This window comes from Talpa occidentalis, unplaced genomic scaffold (assembly GCF_014898055.3).
Source record: "Talpa occidentalis isolate TD23 unplaced genomic scaffold, MPIMG_talOcc4v2.1 talOcc4.2, whole genome shotgun sequence".
Classification (NCBI taxonomy): domain Eukaryota; kingdom Metazoa; phylum Chordata; class Mammalia; order Eulipotyphla; family Talpidae; genus Talpa; species Talpa occidentalis.
The window spans coordinates 143,389,109-143,405,091 of NW_023602073.1; positions in this window are offsets into that span (position 1 = coordinate 143,389,109).

The following is a 15,983-nucleotide window of genomic DNA, read 5'->3' on the forward strand; positions in this document are numbered from 1 at the left end:
CCCATGACGCCGCCCTTATAAGCCCAGTCTTAGCCCAGGTGAACCCCATCTACGCATGCTCACACCCCACTCCAGGTGCCGCCATCAGGCATGCATTCAGGACCACAGGGATCCATCATCTATCCTGATGGCGGGAGGGCAGAAAAGCTGGATATTTTACTTACCCTACAACAGGCTTCGGGGTTGCTTTATAGATCAACATCTGTATGTCCTCCGCTTGTTTATCATGGGGCCAACGCCACCTTCACCACACAGCTGACCCGGTTTATCCGTCCTGCCCTCTGCTAGCCACTCGCCATCTAGAGTCTGCAAGTTTTCGTTTTATTTAGTTCAGATTGTTATTTGCCTCTGCACATGTCACACGTGTGATCTCCTAATGCAAGGAATATAAAACCTTTTAGGCTGACACCTGACATGTTTCTTCCTTTCCACATCTGGGCCTCCAGACCAGTGGTTCTCAAAGAAGGGTTGCGGGCAAGAAGCCCAGAGCTGGCGTAGCAGCCCCTTGGCCACGCCACCCATCATTCACAGCGCCCTGGCAAAAGAGTTGCCAGCCCACTTCCCAGGTGGGGCCCAGAGGCGAGTCCAACCACAGCAGAGTTAGGGAGGCCCCAACCAGGCACACCCCACCCTGCCTGACCTAGGTCAAAGTCAAGACTGATCTAGGAGCGCAGGTCTTGGACTGTCTTCTCAGTAACCAGCCCGCACCTGTGGGTCTGGCAGCTTAGGACTGGCTTCCTGTGAGCTTGCCCTGTAGGGTGGGGGCACCCAGCTTGAGGCCTGCGTTCTCTGGCTACGTCTTCCGCGTCTTCCTCGCTGGTGTTTGGAGAGTTGAAATAAAGTTTAAAATATCGCCATGGGCTGGGGGGTGCGGGGGAGGGCTTGGCCCAAACCTCGTGTGTGTGTGTGTGTGTGTGTGTGTGTGTGTGTGTGTGTGTGTGTGTAGGGGTGGGTGTAGGGGGAGTGGGGGAGTAGGCCCAGGAGCTACTTCCCCCTTCCAGAGGTTTCGGGCAGTCTCCTCGAGGCTGGGATGTGCGCATTAGGCGGACACTGGAAAGCCCTGGAGAGCCCATCAGAGGACCGAGCGGTCAGAAGGGCATCCCCCGCACCGAGAGGCAGGAGGGGCAACACCAGGGAGTGGGTGGGGAGTGTCTACCCCACAGTCCTCCCAGCACATTTTTAAAATAGTTTAAAATTTTTTTATTTTAAAAGACTTTAAAGATTTTCTCAGAGCAGTTTCAGGTTTACGACAAACTTGAGAAATAAGTGCAGAGACTTCCCATAACTCTGTTCCCCCCACGCCACCCCCCTGCACAGCCTCCGGGAGCCCCGACCGCACACACCAGTCGGGCACGTTTTGCTGAGGGGGGACCTGCACTGTCACATCGTCATCACCCAAAGCCCGACCTTCATCTCAGGGTTCATTATGTGCACCAGCACCTTCTCTTGTCAAACTCATCTGTCCTGCCTTTTCTGGAATGAATCTTGCATCTGAGACAAAGGGACCAGCGTTATGAGAGACTGTTCTCCTCTTCCCTTGGGTTGGAAGACAGCAGCTGCCTTTTTGTCTTCTCGTGAGGCGAGCATGTTAAACCAGAGCGTGGATCTTCCGGCACACCCTCCCGAGAAGCCCCAGGCACACGGGGTTATTGGCATTTCCTGGGTGAAGCTGAGAGGCCTCGGCCAGTGCAGGCATCAAGGCCTCAGCAGCTCCCTCAGCTGCCACCTCTTTCCTTAGGGCCTTGCTGTGGGGAAACAGGGGTGGCCACGTGGCTATGAAATGCTGCTCCCAGCCCCCTGGGGCCCCTTCCCTCAGCTCTGGCAGCTCTTTCCCTGCCTGCCTCCACATCCCGCTGCTGTTCTTGAATGGCTCCCTCCCCCTCTGGGGCAGGTTACGTTACTTTTACTGGCCCCTCCCCTCCACATATTTTCTACTTAAGTTCCCCAAATTCACATTCCTGGGCCAATTGTATCGAAACGCCATTGTCTCTTCTCAATCAGTCCTTATCGCTCCATTTTATTTTCACTTCTTCACACTCTAAGCTCTGCTTTGGCACGAATCCTTAACATGGAAGGACTGGTCCATTCTGCAAGGATGGGTGTGTGTGTTTGTGGGTGTATGCGTGCGTGTGGGCGTGGGCAGCCCTGTGCTGCAGCCCCCAGGAACCAGCAGTCCCGAGGACCAGCAGCACCCAGGAACCTGTGGTGGCACAGGGGTTAAAGACAGTGCTATCAAGCTATCGCCAGCCACTGCAGCACGAGTTCGATTCCCGGCCGGCCAGGGAGCTACCCACATGGCGCAGCAGACCTCTCCTGACTCCCTGTTGCTCCCCTCAGCAGTGTATTTCGGTCGGTCTGCCTGTTCTGCTCCTCACTCTGTCTCTGGTGAATCCATTCACCCTCCCACACCTCTGGCCTGCACCCCAGCTCTTGCATGCATGCATAAATAAATAAATGTTAAAAAAAAAAAGAAGAAATGCCAATTACCGAGGGCCTCCCCCAGACCTGCTGGATGGGGCGCAGGGCGGGTCAGCCAGCTGTGTTTTGACGAGCCCCCTAGCCTGCTGAAGTCTGAGAACCACTCGTCTCTGGGCAAGCAGCCCTCTATGCTCTGCTCCTCACCCAGGCGCCTGAGCCGTTGTTACGACAGAAACAGTAAGAGCCTGGACGCTGCCGTAGCGGAGTCAGTAGACTCTCTGCGACTTTATTATTTCTTATTTATTATTATTAGTTTTTTATATTTAAAGAGCAGGTTATTAGGGAAGGGGACAGAAGAGTAAAGGACGCTTGCACAGACACCAGCGGGCAGGAAGAGCTGCCCCGAAAGAGACTGGTTTGCTGGGGGGCCTGCGTGGTTGCAGGCGGGCGGCCTTGAGGAGCTGCCTCCACTGAGGGAGGTGGGTGAAGGGAAGTCCGGGCATGGTGCAGGGCACGGGCAGGCAGGAGGGTGCTGCCCTGCAGGAGAGAGTTGGTGAAAAGAAGCACCTGCATCGTCACAGGTGGGCAGAGGGAGCGCTGCCTTCAACTTTATTATTTATGGTAGTTTCCCTTTTTTGTGGGGCTATATTCCAAGCCCCCCAGTAGATAGCTGAAATCTTGGCTGGTGCCAAACCCTATCTATTTTGTGTTTTTCCTATATATACATCACTATGATAAAATTTAACTTGTAAATGAGACACAGTTCCAGACAGAGAATAGTAACTAGCAATAAAATCAATATTATGACAATACACTGCAGTAGAAGTTGTGTGGAGGTTCTGTCTCTCTCTCTCTCTCTCAAACTGCTTATTGTACATAACACCGTGGTCAACAGTGGGTCCCTGAACCACGAGCAGTGACGCCACCCACAAGGGGGGTTGAGTGTGACTGATGAGACAAGTGTGGCCACACACACACGTGCACACTGCAGTTTCCTTCACGCTCTGGACCTCCTCCTGCTTGGAGAGGCCCCCCCTCACCCCAGCACCCGGCTCTTTCCAGGGACACTAGAGTCACCGGGGAAAGCCTGCGTGGATCTCACTACTTCACATGAAGGTAATGGTTTCAGAAAGACAGTGACTGAGGAATGCAGTGAGTAGCCAAAGGGATAAAACTGCAATGGTGGATCTTAGGCGCCTGAACCAGTGGTCGTGGTGGTGACAGATATGACAGAAAAGGGGCAGGTCAGTTTATCATGGTGGTGGTGGTGCTGGGAGTGAAGCTGCACGTGTTGGTAGTGAAGGTGTTGGTGACGGTGGAGGGGATTTGGAAGTGGAGGCACGGATGGTGGTGGTGGTGGTGGGGAAGCTGTGGGTGGTGATGGTGGGAGTGTTGCTTTCGTACTAGACCCTCAGATCACATTGCTCCTCACCCCGAAGCTCTGCCCTCATGCACCATAGTGTGTGTGCCAGTGTGTCGTGCATGTGTTGTTGTATGTCCCAGGGTAGGCTCCGTGGTGCGTGTCCTGGTGAGTTCCATGCCAGTGTGGCCATGCGTGCCATGGCGAGTCCATCCTTGGGCTCGTGTGAGCCTGTGTCCAGCCACTTTGCCTTTAGTGCCTCCAATATTTACAACCCCCTACTGCTTTTAAAAACTAGGGGTTAAACTATTTGGATCCTCCAAAGTAGAAAGAATAAATGAAATAAATGAAACACCCTCCTGTAGCTAGAGGTGGCTCTGGGAGGGCTTCGCTGCAAGAAAACAGGAAAGCTGATTCCGAGGAGCCAGGAGTGGGGCGGGAAGTCGGCCCGAGGCTGCTAGGGAGCCCTCCTCCACTTCCCGTGGCTGCTTCCAGGCCTGCCTCTCCCCGCAGGGGCTTCCAAACCTGGCCACCACCCCAGGTCCAGCCAGGAAGACGGGACAGCAGCACAGGTCTGGGGGCAGGCCCCCCCAGCCCCCCCAGGCCCAACAAGTGGGGAGGCCAGAACATTCCTCCTGCAGTTGCTGGGGCTTCGGAAGGAAAAGGCAGCTGAAAACAAAATGAAATAAAACAAAACAAAACCGAGCATGCAAGGAAAATGAGGACAGGGAGGGAGCAAGCCGGAGGGGGGGCTCTGGAGAAGACACCGGAAGCCGCACTCCTGACCTGGAAGACGTTGCGGGGCGGGAGGCTGCAGTGAGAACCAGCTCCCTCTGCGCCCAGCAAGGAGGGGCCTCAGAAGCACCCAGGTGGGGGCTGTGGCCCTCAAGCAGCCCCCACCTGGATATTCGCATTCTAAATCTGTTCTTGCCTTGATTTTTGAAGAACAATTCTCCTGGGTTTTAAAAATATATTTTAAATGCTTCACGTTTTGCTTTCTCATATCCGGATACAATTCTTTTCCTAAAACAAGCCAAGGCGTGAATGAGCAAAGAGCCAAGCCCGGGCCCGAGTCTGTGGTGAGCTGACGGAGTGCACTGGGCAGGTGGAGCTGGAAAAATCTTCAAGGGCAGCATTTTTTCCTTGGGAACCTGCTTGGTGGCGTATCTCTCTGGAGACCTTCCTCGAAGTCAGTGGGGCTTTGGCCTGTTTATGTCACGCCTCGGGCCGCCCCGTTGTTGAGTCAGATGGAAAGACCAGCTGCCTGGGCCTCTTCAGCTCTCATAGGAGCTCAGGCAGCTCAGAAGCCTCCCCCACCCCAACAGTTACTCTGAGGGAGACTTTTGTGGGACCCTGGGGCAGATCCATGTCCCCCAAATCTAGTCTGGTCACACTTACCTTGGGAGTAATCACATGCCCACCCTGTCCCCCTCCCCACGGCACCCTGTCCCCTCTCCCCTCTCTGACTTCCTGGCTTCCCCCTATGACACAAACAGAAGCTGCGCTCTGGAGTCCGGGGACTTCATGCCCTGCACATCTCACGCGTGCAGCGCGCCCAGTGACAGAGGACACTGTGTGAACGGGGTGAGCCTGGAGGGTCGTGATGGCCACAGGCGGCTGGATGTGGGCGCTGGGCTATGGCTGGGGATCCTCCCTACTGGCTGGGATGGGGACACAGCCACTCCCCGAGATGAAAAAGCTGGGGTGCTCCTGCGACCAGAGAGCTGGAGTGTGGGAAAGGTGGGAGGCTCTGAGGACAGGTCATAATTTGTGGGGCCTATGGGCCCTCGTTCAAAGGTCACTGAGAGGCAACGCTGGGCCCTGTGTGGTTGCAGACGTGCTTACCCCTGAGGCCAGCCCATGTGAGGGCGGGCTTGAGAGGTCGGCAGGTCAGGCCATGAGGCCTCAGGACAGGGAGAGGCCTCGGTGAGGCTGGACATGGTGTCCGTCTTAGAACCAGTGCCTGGCTGCAGTGGGAAGCCAGGATGATGCTGTGCAGAGCCGGGAAGGTGGGGAGGGTGGGCCTGGGCTCTATTTTAGAGAGAGCAGATGGTTTGGCTGTGGCTGATGAGAAGACAGGTGGTCAGGGGTTCTGCTGGATATTGGGGTGGGAGACACCCATGAGCCGCACCCCGTTGCTGGGTGTGGACTGGGTGCTGTCCCGTAGCAGGGATTTTCTCCTCTCAGAAGTTCCTCCCAGGTCCCCACCAGCCACGGTGCTCGCAGGAAGCCATGCTGCCAGAGGCTAACCCCTGCCCCCACCCCAAGGAAACCCAAACACAAAACGCACAGCAGCCACTGTCCAAGACCAGCATGTCCCAGAGAGCCCAGGCCGCGCGGGCAGCAGGAGTCACAGTCGTAAACGCGGGAGCCAGATGTGTTGACTTTGGCAATGCCTGTGTGTGTCGTCATGAAAATGGTTTATTGAAATTGAAAAACTGGGAGCAGACAGCACTGCAAGGCTACCCTTGCCAAGTGCCGTCCAGGCAGTGTCCGGAAGGGCGAGAGGGCCGTCTCTTGAGTGCCCGGCGTGGTCCAGTCTTGTGAACTTGCCCCGCATCATCTGACCTGGTCCTCCCTGTGGCTCTGGGAAGTGAATAGGGTTATGCCAATGGTCTGGAAGCTGAAAATGGGACTTGAAGCAGCTGAGAGGTTTGTTCAGGATCACACAACCTGAGCCATCTGAGCCACCCGGGAGCGAGCTGATTGGCCCTAGCCTGTCACAAGAATCCTGCTCTTTGCCAGGGATTGGCATAGGCGCGAGCAAGGGACCCAGGCTGGTAATGGGATGCGTGGAAAGCTGAGGGAGGAGGCTCTGGGAAAGACTGTCTTCCTGGTGAGAAGCGGGGAACAGCTCAAGGACGAGATGCTTTAGATCCGCCACCTCTCCTCCTGCTTGCAGACATGCCATGTGAAGGCGAGAAGGTGCCTAGTCTGGGGCAGGCTTCTTAGTTCCATGAGGTCATAAGAAAAAACAAAGACATCTGAAGAGGCAAAGAGGAAGCTGGAAAAGTGTGCGGGTCCTGCACTGTCAAGCTGCTCTTAGGGCTGCCGCCTCCAGGCGTGAGTAAGCAGGCAAGATCTACATGGTCAAATCACTATATTTAAAGGTTATTTTCTGTTGAGCGCCCCCTAACATATGTCCTGGGTTGGTTCTAACTTCAAAGTCCATGATCTTTTTCCTGTTACACCCTGACATTCACATGGGGGTTCAGCTGTCATCCATGCCCATTGGGATAGACCCAGCACTTACAGAAATGATCAGATTTAGGAACTGAAAAAAAAAAAATCAATGTAAAGAAGGAGAGGTGGTCACTTCAACAAGAACAGAAATGTGGCTTCTGGCATGTTCTTGGTATGAATCCTAACATCACGGAACTGCAAGGCTGCAAGACAATCATCCGTCCAGCCCTGTGTTGGAAATGGAGACAACAAGGTTTTGAGAGACTGAGGACTTGTCCGGAGGCCCACGGGAAGCATCAGGCCTGAGCCAAGATCCAGCCCTCCCAGGTGGCTCTCGCTTAAGCTTGTTCCCTTGCTGTCCACACCTGTTCTTTAGTGACTCGTCCCAGACTCTGGTTGGCCCATCACCTCAACCCAACAAGACGTTCTCAACCTTATTCTAGTGACAGGACAAACTTTGATGCCATTAACTGAGGTTTCTTTCATGCCTATTTCTTTTATTGTGTCAAGTTATCAATGAATTCAGCAACACACCTTGCCCAGAGATTGTATGTGTGTGAAGTTCTTGGCTTGGCATTTCATTTTCTTGCCTTTCATCACAGAGACAGCTGCTGTCCTGGAAGCCAGGCTGGATATTTGGAAGTTGAGAGACTAAGCTGTAAATAGCCTCCAGAAATGTGTGCTGTGAACAGTGAGCGGCACAGGAAAGAGATGGAGAGCAGGCAGCCGTGCCCCTTACTAAAGATCACCCAGGCTGGAGAACAAGGGAGCCTGGGTGCTGGCGATGCCCTGAGGAGGGGACTGATGTCCAGGGTGACACATGGCAAGGACAATAGGGACAGCAGAGAGGTTTGAGGAGGAGGGTCTTCTTGGAAGAGCAGGGCTGACAGAAGATCACTGAAGCAGGTTTGTGGAATCTAAGAACAGAAGACTTGGACCCGCTTCCTGTGTGGAGCTCTGGGAGGGCAGCATGTGGTACAGTCTGAACCTGCACCCCTTGGACAGGAAAAACAAAGTCAAGGAGTCTTCCTGGGGGCCAAGGAAGACAGGTCTGGTTGACACCCCTGAGTCTCTGAGTCACAGGGAGATTCCAGAGAGTGGCAACACTTCTTCCCTGAGAGGCATGGGCCTGAGGGATAGTGTGACACCCCAGAGGGCATCCTGAGGGAGGCACACACAGGTATTACAAAGAACCAACAAGCTTGAGCCCATATGAAATGGTGGCCACCTTGGCCAACACCAGTGATGACAGTTCTGGCCAGTGGATCTCATTAAGAATGGATGTCAGCAATGAAATAGGAGGAAGACCTTTCATCTCTACAAAAACCAGTCCAAAGAGGGCAGATGTTTCCCCAAGTTAGCACAGCCTCAGATATATGTTTCTCTACTGCACAACCACCAACTATAATCCCAACCACCAGCTACAATGAGCTCACCTGAAACAGGGTCTCCTGTGCTCACTGTAGCTCTGGGTTGACCAGATGGCTCTGATGATCTTGGCAGGGCTTCACACCTTTCTGGGATGGCTGCCTGCTGGCTGAACCAGGATGGTTTAAGACACACCTGGGGTGAGCCAGCTGTCCCACATGTCTCTCGTTCCCCTGAGTCAAAAGGCTAGAGTGAGCATTTCTTTCTCTTGGCTATGGCAGAAAGAAAGATCAAGTAATCTACTCACAAGTGCTTTCCTAATGGGTTCATTTGTTAATATCCCATTGGTCAAAGCAAGTCACATTGTCAAAGGCAGAATGAGCATGGGTGGGCACTAAAGTGGCAAATACATGCAGGATACAGTGAGGGGCAAAGAATTGGGCGAAGACTTTCAATCTAGCATCCACACAACTACCTCCCCATCAGCCCCAGAAACAAGATGCCATCCAGGGAATGGGGAGAAAATTCTCATTTTAACCTATCTTGAGCACGAAATAGCTGCTAGCTCATGAAATTGTCTGTGTTTACTTGCAATGTTCTAGAGTACGTTTTCTGCCATTAGATAGAAATGGGGTTCAGGATGAAAATGAAATTCAGCTGCAAAAAAAAAAAAGTTAAAATGTTTGTTGATGTGATTTGGTGATTGCAATTGGTTTTCACTACATTCTTTATGCCAAAGATTCATAACCACCAAAACAGTCGCTGTCAGCCCTAAATACTATAGAAGCCAGTTTTGTGACGACTTCCACCAAAACAAATGACATCCAGAGATGACATGGTTTTACTTCCAAAAAGCAAAGAGGGGGGTTGATTAAAAACTCCAATCTGGCTTACCCAGTGGGTTGTGGAAGAAAGTGTCTAGGAGCCCCTGACACACTTCCTGGAATGTTACCTTCCTGATGACAGCCATCTCCATAATTACAACAATGATTGCTTCAAATGTAAAATACTACTTAGCTCCATAGAAGATCTGTCTGGGTCCAGGCAAAAATAACATTCAATTGCTTGTTGTCAAATGAATAGTGTCGTCATTAAACCAGTTCTAGGGTATAATCTGGTGCCTGATGGGTCCTGATTTAGGGCGGGCTGGGACCAACTGACACACAGACATTGCGTGAGTTTCTCTCCCGGTATTTGCAGTGACACATCCCAAGTAAAGGAAGGGCCAGGGCCTGGGTGACTGGGAGTGAAACTCCAGAGGGACTTACCTGCCACAGAAGGGGAGAGGGAGCCCCCTGGTCTGAACACTGTATCTCAAAACCTAAGTGCTAGCATTTGAGGATGTCTCTAAAACATTTCGTCATTCTCCTCTGGTCGGGGCGGGGGATGGGTTCTGTTCATACTTCAAAAAAGTTTTCAGGGAACAGAAAGTTTGTGCCCATTTTATAAGCGAGGGGAAGTTGTGGGCTCAGTGTTTTTTGCCCTGCCATTTCCTTGTTTACACTCCCAGGGATCCTGAGGGCCTCCTGATCCAGGCTCCCCCAGCAAGTGAGATTTCTGAAGGGCAAGGGTTGCCCACCCCATCCCAGCAGATGAGATGGGGTCAAGAGGATGTGGGAAGAACTATGGGCTGACATGGGTAACTGTGGTTTCATCGCAGGTTAATCAGACCTCAATTAGGACACAGACCCTGAGGTCTCTGGGGCTTTGGAGATGCTTTCACCAAGTCCTGACAATCCCAGCCTGAGCTCGAGCTCCAGGGCCAATTCTTTCTGTTTAAAAAACTCTCCTGGAGGGTCTCCCTGGTGCCACAGGCGGTTGAGCGCAGCGCTGTGAAGCTGTCCGCAGCCTCTGCTGCGCCGGTTCGATCCCCGCAGGCCTCGGAGCAACCCACATGGCGGGCAGACCTCTCCTGTCGCGCCCGCTGCTCCCCTCAGCAGTGTACTTTGGACAGTCTGCCTGTTCTGTTCCCCACTCTGTCTCTGGTGAATCCTCTCACCCTCCCACGCATCTGGCCTGTACCCCAGTTCTTGTATAAATAAAATAAATCTTTTAAAAAAAACAACCTTCCTTGAGGGTTACCTGAAACAACATGGCAAGTCTGGGGCAAACATGTTAAAAACTACGGGGTGAAATTTCACCTGCAGAGCAGACCCCGCCCCCCATGAGGTTTCTTTCAACCCAGCATCCCGCAGGGGTGCTTTAGCCAGAGTCACAAAAGGCTCCAGAGCCTGCAGGGGAGCAAGAAGAGGCAGCTGGCTCCAGGCAGCCCGTCTGAGCTCGCAGTGTCCACGGGGAGCTGCTGGAGGCCGCCCCCGGCCCCCCCTGCCGTCCAAAGCGCGTGGCCCTCTGTCCTGGACCTGCCCCTCGTGGTCAGGGGCTGCTGGCAAAGCCACACGCATCACGTTGGCACCAAAGCCCTTGAGTCAGGAAGGCGGCGGGGGTTCAGAAAGCCTTTCCCCCCTTTCGTTGGTTTTGTTTTCAGGCTGGGAAAAAAAAAAGTCTTTGCCAGAAGCCCCATCAGCAGCTGGCCGGGATCTCCCTGGTCACAGCTGGGCCGCACGCCCCGTCCTGGAGCGACGGTGCCATCGCCCTGACCCTGGCACCCCGTTCCTCTGCCTCAACCGAACCAGCTGCCCCGGGCTGTGCCGAAGGGGAAGAGAGGGCGAGGCTGTGGGCGCAGGGCTCGGAGGACAAGAAGGCGATGCTTCTCGGCGGGATACTGCGGGCGCGTTTCGCGAGCCCCCAGAAAAGAAAGACGCGATGCTGGTGATCAGGAGCTTGAAAGCCGAGCCGGCTCCGCCCGTGGGGGCAGCAGCTGCAGCCCTGCGGGTCCGGGGCTGAAGGCAGCTGCACCCCGGCCCGACCGCGGCGCCCAGGCCTGCAGGAGGGGGCAGGGCCTGCGGCCCCCCGGGCGCTTTTCCCAGGCGGAGCAGGTGAAACTCTGCGGGTGGCTAGATGTACACCCCGAGGTCGCGCTGGCCCCCAGGTGCCCCTCACGTGGGCAGGACCTGGCCGAGCAGGCCCGGATGCGCTCTGCAGGTGGCCTCGTGTGCGCGGGCCCTGGGGCCGGGTCCCGGCCGGGCGGTGTCTGCGCCTTCCCCGCGCGCGGGTGTAGACACCGGCCTCGCGCGCACGCGGCGTCCCGTGACTACAGGGAAACAGCTGCAACCTTCTAAAATTAATTGGTTTCCGGATCATTTGCATTTTTTATAGTTTGCCAACAAAAGATGGGGAGCGGGGAGGGAATTTATTAATGTTTGAAGAAATTCTCCAAAAGGGGAAGAAGCAAGTGTCTCGGCGAGGCCCGGGGGCCGTCCCTGGGGCCCCGGCGGCCTCCCCGGGCAGGCGGGCGCGAGGGGCGGGCGCGAGGGGCGGGTGGGCCCGGCTCGGGCAGCGGGCGGCTGCGGCGGGGCCGGGAACCGCGCGGGGCGGACATGATTTTCTTTGGGGTCTGCAAGATGCGCTGGTAACGGCCATTTTCAGAAAACAGCCAAGGCAATTTCAGGATTTGCTGTCACAATAGGCGCACTGAAAATAAAGTCAGCATAAACAGATTAAGAAATGGGCAGCACAACAAGGCATAAAGAACTGGAATGCGGCTCCCGCTCCAGAGGACGAGCCCGCGGCCTGCGGGGAGCCCGGCGCAGGGCGGGGCCTGAGCTGCCGACCCGCGGGTTCCCTGCGCTCCTTTTCCAGGGACAGTCCCCTCCGAATCGAATTCCAGATCCTGTCAGCAGAGGCTCCACCCTAAGCAGGGGCTGCTTCGCGGAGGCCTCCCATGTTCTCGTGGCTGGTAACTCTGAACAAACAGATTGGAAGTTTCCACCCCTGATCTCCTGGTCTCAAACATGAATTTTGGAGAAGGATAAAGATGCGGCGCAGAAGGGGGAGGATTGGAAAGAAATGTTTTTAATTCAGCCATGACATTTGGAGAAAATGAGCCTCTGGAAAGCTGGCTGAGAGGAAAGAAAAAGTAATTGTGTGCTGAAAATACACCGTGTCATCAAAGATCAGTGCCTGCGACTTGGGGAGATGGACCCTTCCATGGAGGGGTTTCTAAGAAGTCCTAAGCGAGTGGTTAATCATGTTGCTGTTTGGGACTTCCCCACCCCCATGTTTTCTTCCTATACCCAAGCTGGATGCCGAGGAGATGCAGGCAGGGAGACTCAGGAGCCCCCAAATTCATCATTGTCTCACTCTTGACTGAGTCTGATGCTAAGTGAGTAGACCAGAGCTACGGACAATGTTTTTATAGAACATCTTGTGGAATTTTCTGGAACATTATATCCTAGCCTAGTTCCCTGATGCTAATAGATATTAGGGTTTTTTTTTTTTTTGCTTTTTTTTTTTTTTTAAAGTATTCTTGGCTTAGGTAAGTTTGGTGGATTTGCATCAGGACTTTTTGGTCTTTTATATGAAAAGGAGCTTTGTGGATCTTACAGAAGTGATAAAGTAAATGGGCTTCATGAGTGATTTTTGCCTTAATATTTCCCCTTAAAATATTTTTTGTGGAACACCTTGGTAGAACTCTCTGGAAATGTTTTGTCCTGGATACAAATGATTCTATCAATTGAGTGTCCAAAAGCCAGCACCTCATTTCATTTTTTTTTTAAAGATTTATTAATTTATACATATAAGAACTGGGGTGCAGGCCAGAGGTGTGGGGGGATAGGATTCACCAGAGACAGAGTGGGGAGCAGAACAGGTGGATCTACTGAAATACACTGCTGAGGGGAGCAGTGGACAAGACAGGAGAGGTCTGTCTGCCGCGCCATGCGGGTAGCTCCCTGGCCGGGGATCCGACTCAGGCTGCAGTGGCTGCTGATAGCTTCATAGTGCTTGTGCCTTAACCCCTTGTGCCACCAAGGAGGCCCCAAGGACCTCATTTCTAAGGAGAGAAAGGTGGGAATGTGGAGGGCCCAGCCCTCTGTGTGTCTGCCTGGCCTCGACCAGTTGTTGTTTTCTTTTTTTTTTTTTAATAGAGGCATGCTTTATTTATTTGTTTGCTGGTTTGTTTGTTTTTGTTTATACAAGCACTGGGTACAGTCAGAAGCGTGGGAGGGCGAGAGAATTCACCAGAGCCAGAGCGGGGAGCAGAGCAGGCAGAAGGACCGAAGGACACTGCTGAGGGGAGCAGCGGGCGGCAGGAGAGGTCTGCGCACCATGTGGGACCCTCCTCCAGTGGCCGGGGAGCAGCCGGGGATCGAACCGGCGTCGCAGAGGCCGCGGGCAGCTTCGCAACCCAGCGCTCAACCGCTGCGCCACCGGGGAGGCCCAGTTGTTGTTTTCTTAAGGAAACATTTTTATTATTATTTTCCAGCTCAGTCCCCATTCAATTATCTGCAGGGCACGTGACTTAAGGAGAACAACGGTGCTGAGGTCTCCGCTTAGAGAAGCAGGAGGGACCACGAGCTGAGTGCAGCCCGTCCCGGTGGCCGGCTCCTCGCTGGTGCCTCTCCATGCCGCCCGAGCATTCTGGCCGACATTCATTAGAGGTCAATAAAAGTTAAATAAATGAAATGGGACTCCGCTGTGGAGACATTTAATCATCTCATTAAGCATACTATTGTGCCCAGGTGCTCTGCCAAGTGCAGAGCTGGTTCTGGCTCCATCTAACCCCTAATGGGTGGAAAATAAGCAGAGTCTTCCCTGTTCCTCTCTGTGCAATGCCCCCAGCCCGCTGCAGGAGAGGCCACCTCAACTGACTTCAGAGGACTTAGGTTTCTGTGGTTTCAGAAGGCAGATGGAATCTTCTAGTCAATCTCTCTCTTTAAGCTCCTGCAGTCTGGAGTTAGGGGAAGGCGAGGCTGGGAGGGGTGGTGTTGGGGTGGGAGGAAATGGGGAACTTCTGGGTCCTCCTGAGACTTTCAGAGTCTCTTAGGTATCTGGACTGTGGTTCAGAGTGGGGAGTGGGACTTTAACATCACAGGATATAAGGGCAAGAAGACAGAGCGGGTTCTCCAATTTAAGCAAACCGGATAAAGGAGAGAGTCCTGGAGCCCTCAGTGGCTTTTGCAGGCTTTTATTGGGATTTACTGGGTACACAGCAGGCAGGGGCGCTGGGGGGGGGGCGGGAGGCTGGCAGGCCTCCCAGCCCCCAGCAAGTCTTCACTCTATCTGGGCTCTCCGGCCTTCTCTGGTGGCCTTGTTCTCTGCTCTCTGCCTCTTTCGTGGTTCTTTCTGCTTCTTAACCCAGTTGAATCCCATCTACATGTGCCCACACCCTACTCCAGGTGCCCGCCATCAGGCATGCATTCAGGACCACAAGGATCCATCATCTATCCTAATGGCAGGAGGGCAGAAAAGCCTGATGCTTTTTCACTTACCCTACACAGGATTCCTGGAAAACTTGGTGTGGGCCCTCCCGCCCCCCCTCTGGATTATCAGTACCAGCAAGCATGGCTCAAGGGACTTCAAGGTGTAGAAGAGCAGCAGGTGCTTGCAGTGGAGGGGACTCAACTGGGAGCAGGGGCCTTGGGGAGCAGGGGGAGGGGCCTGACTGGGTATGATGGGGAGGAGTTTCAGGGGCTGCAGAACAGAAGCCAAGAATTTCAGGACAATAATTCATCCTGAAAACCAACTTCCTCCAGCATGGACCCACACACAGACAGTCAGCTGATATTCAGTAAAGGCACAAAGGCGATTCGATGAGGAAAAGGATCATCTTTTCAATAATGAAGTTGGCACAACGAGACATCATTGCAAATAACCGAACCTCCATTCAAACCTGACACCACATACCCAATGTACTGAGAGTAGATTGTGGACCTTCGTGTGAAGCTGAAAGCTATAAAACTTCTAGAGAAAAACACGGGAAATTTTTGTGACCTTGGGTTAGGCAAAGATTTTTCTTTAGCATGACTTATAAGAGAAAAAAAGTGATAAATTGGCCTTCGTCAAGATTAAAATTTTCTGTTCTTTGAAAGATGATATTAAGAGAATGAAAGACATGCCATAGATTGAGAGAAAATATTTGCAAAATACCCATCTGAGAAAGAATTTCTCCCCCCAAATTAGCTTTTAAAACTCTCAAACCTCAATAAAATAAGAAAATAAACAACACAATTAAAAACTAGACAGCAGATTTGAACAAAATGCCAAAAGAGATACATAGATGACAAATAATAGCTTGAAAGGTGCGCAAAAAATTCATCACTAGGGAAATGCCTGCTAAAGCCACCTGAGCTGCCAGAGTGTACTAGTAGCAAACAACGGTCAATTTGATGTCAGAATGGCTGAGTTATAAGACTAACCATCCCAAGCTTGGGCAGGCATGCAGAGAAAGGGGAGCTCAGGAAATAAGGAGAGTCAGAAATAATTTGGTCATTTTCTAGAAAAAGTGAGTTTGGAAGAGTATCATTATAAAACAATGGTCAATTTGATGTCAGGAACTAAAAACACAGTGTTCTGGCCAGCAATGCCAGAAGAAGGTATTATTCTTATCACCCCCACTTGATAGATAATAAACCAGTACCTGGATCACAAACTGGGTCGATATTACGGAGTCACTGTAAGTGGCCAGGCCCTGACGGGCGTACCACACAGCCTCACGTTCATTTAGCTTCAGTGCCGCAAAGACCTCAAAAGAGGAGACAACAGCATGGCAAGGATGGGTGTAGGGTAAGGTAAAAGGCATCAGGCTTTCCTGCCC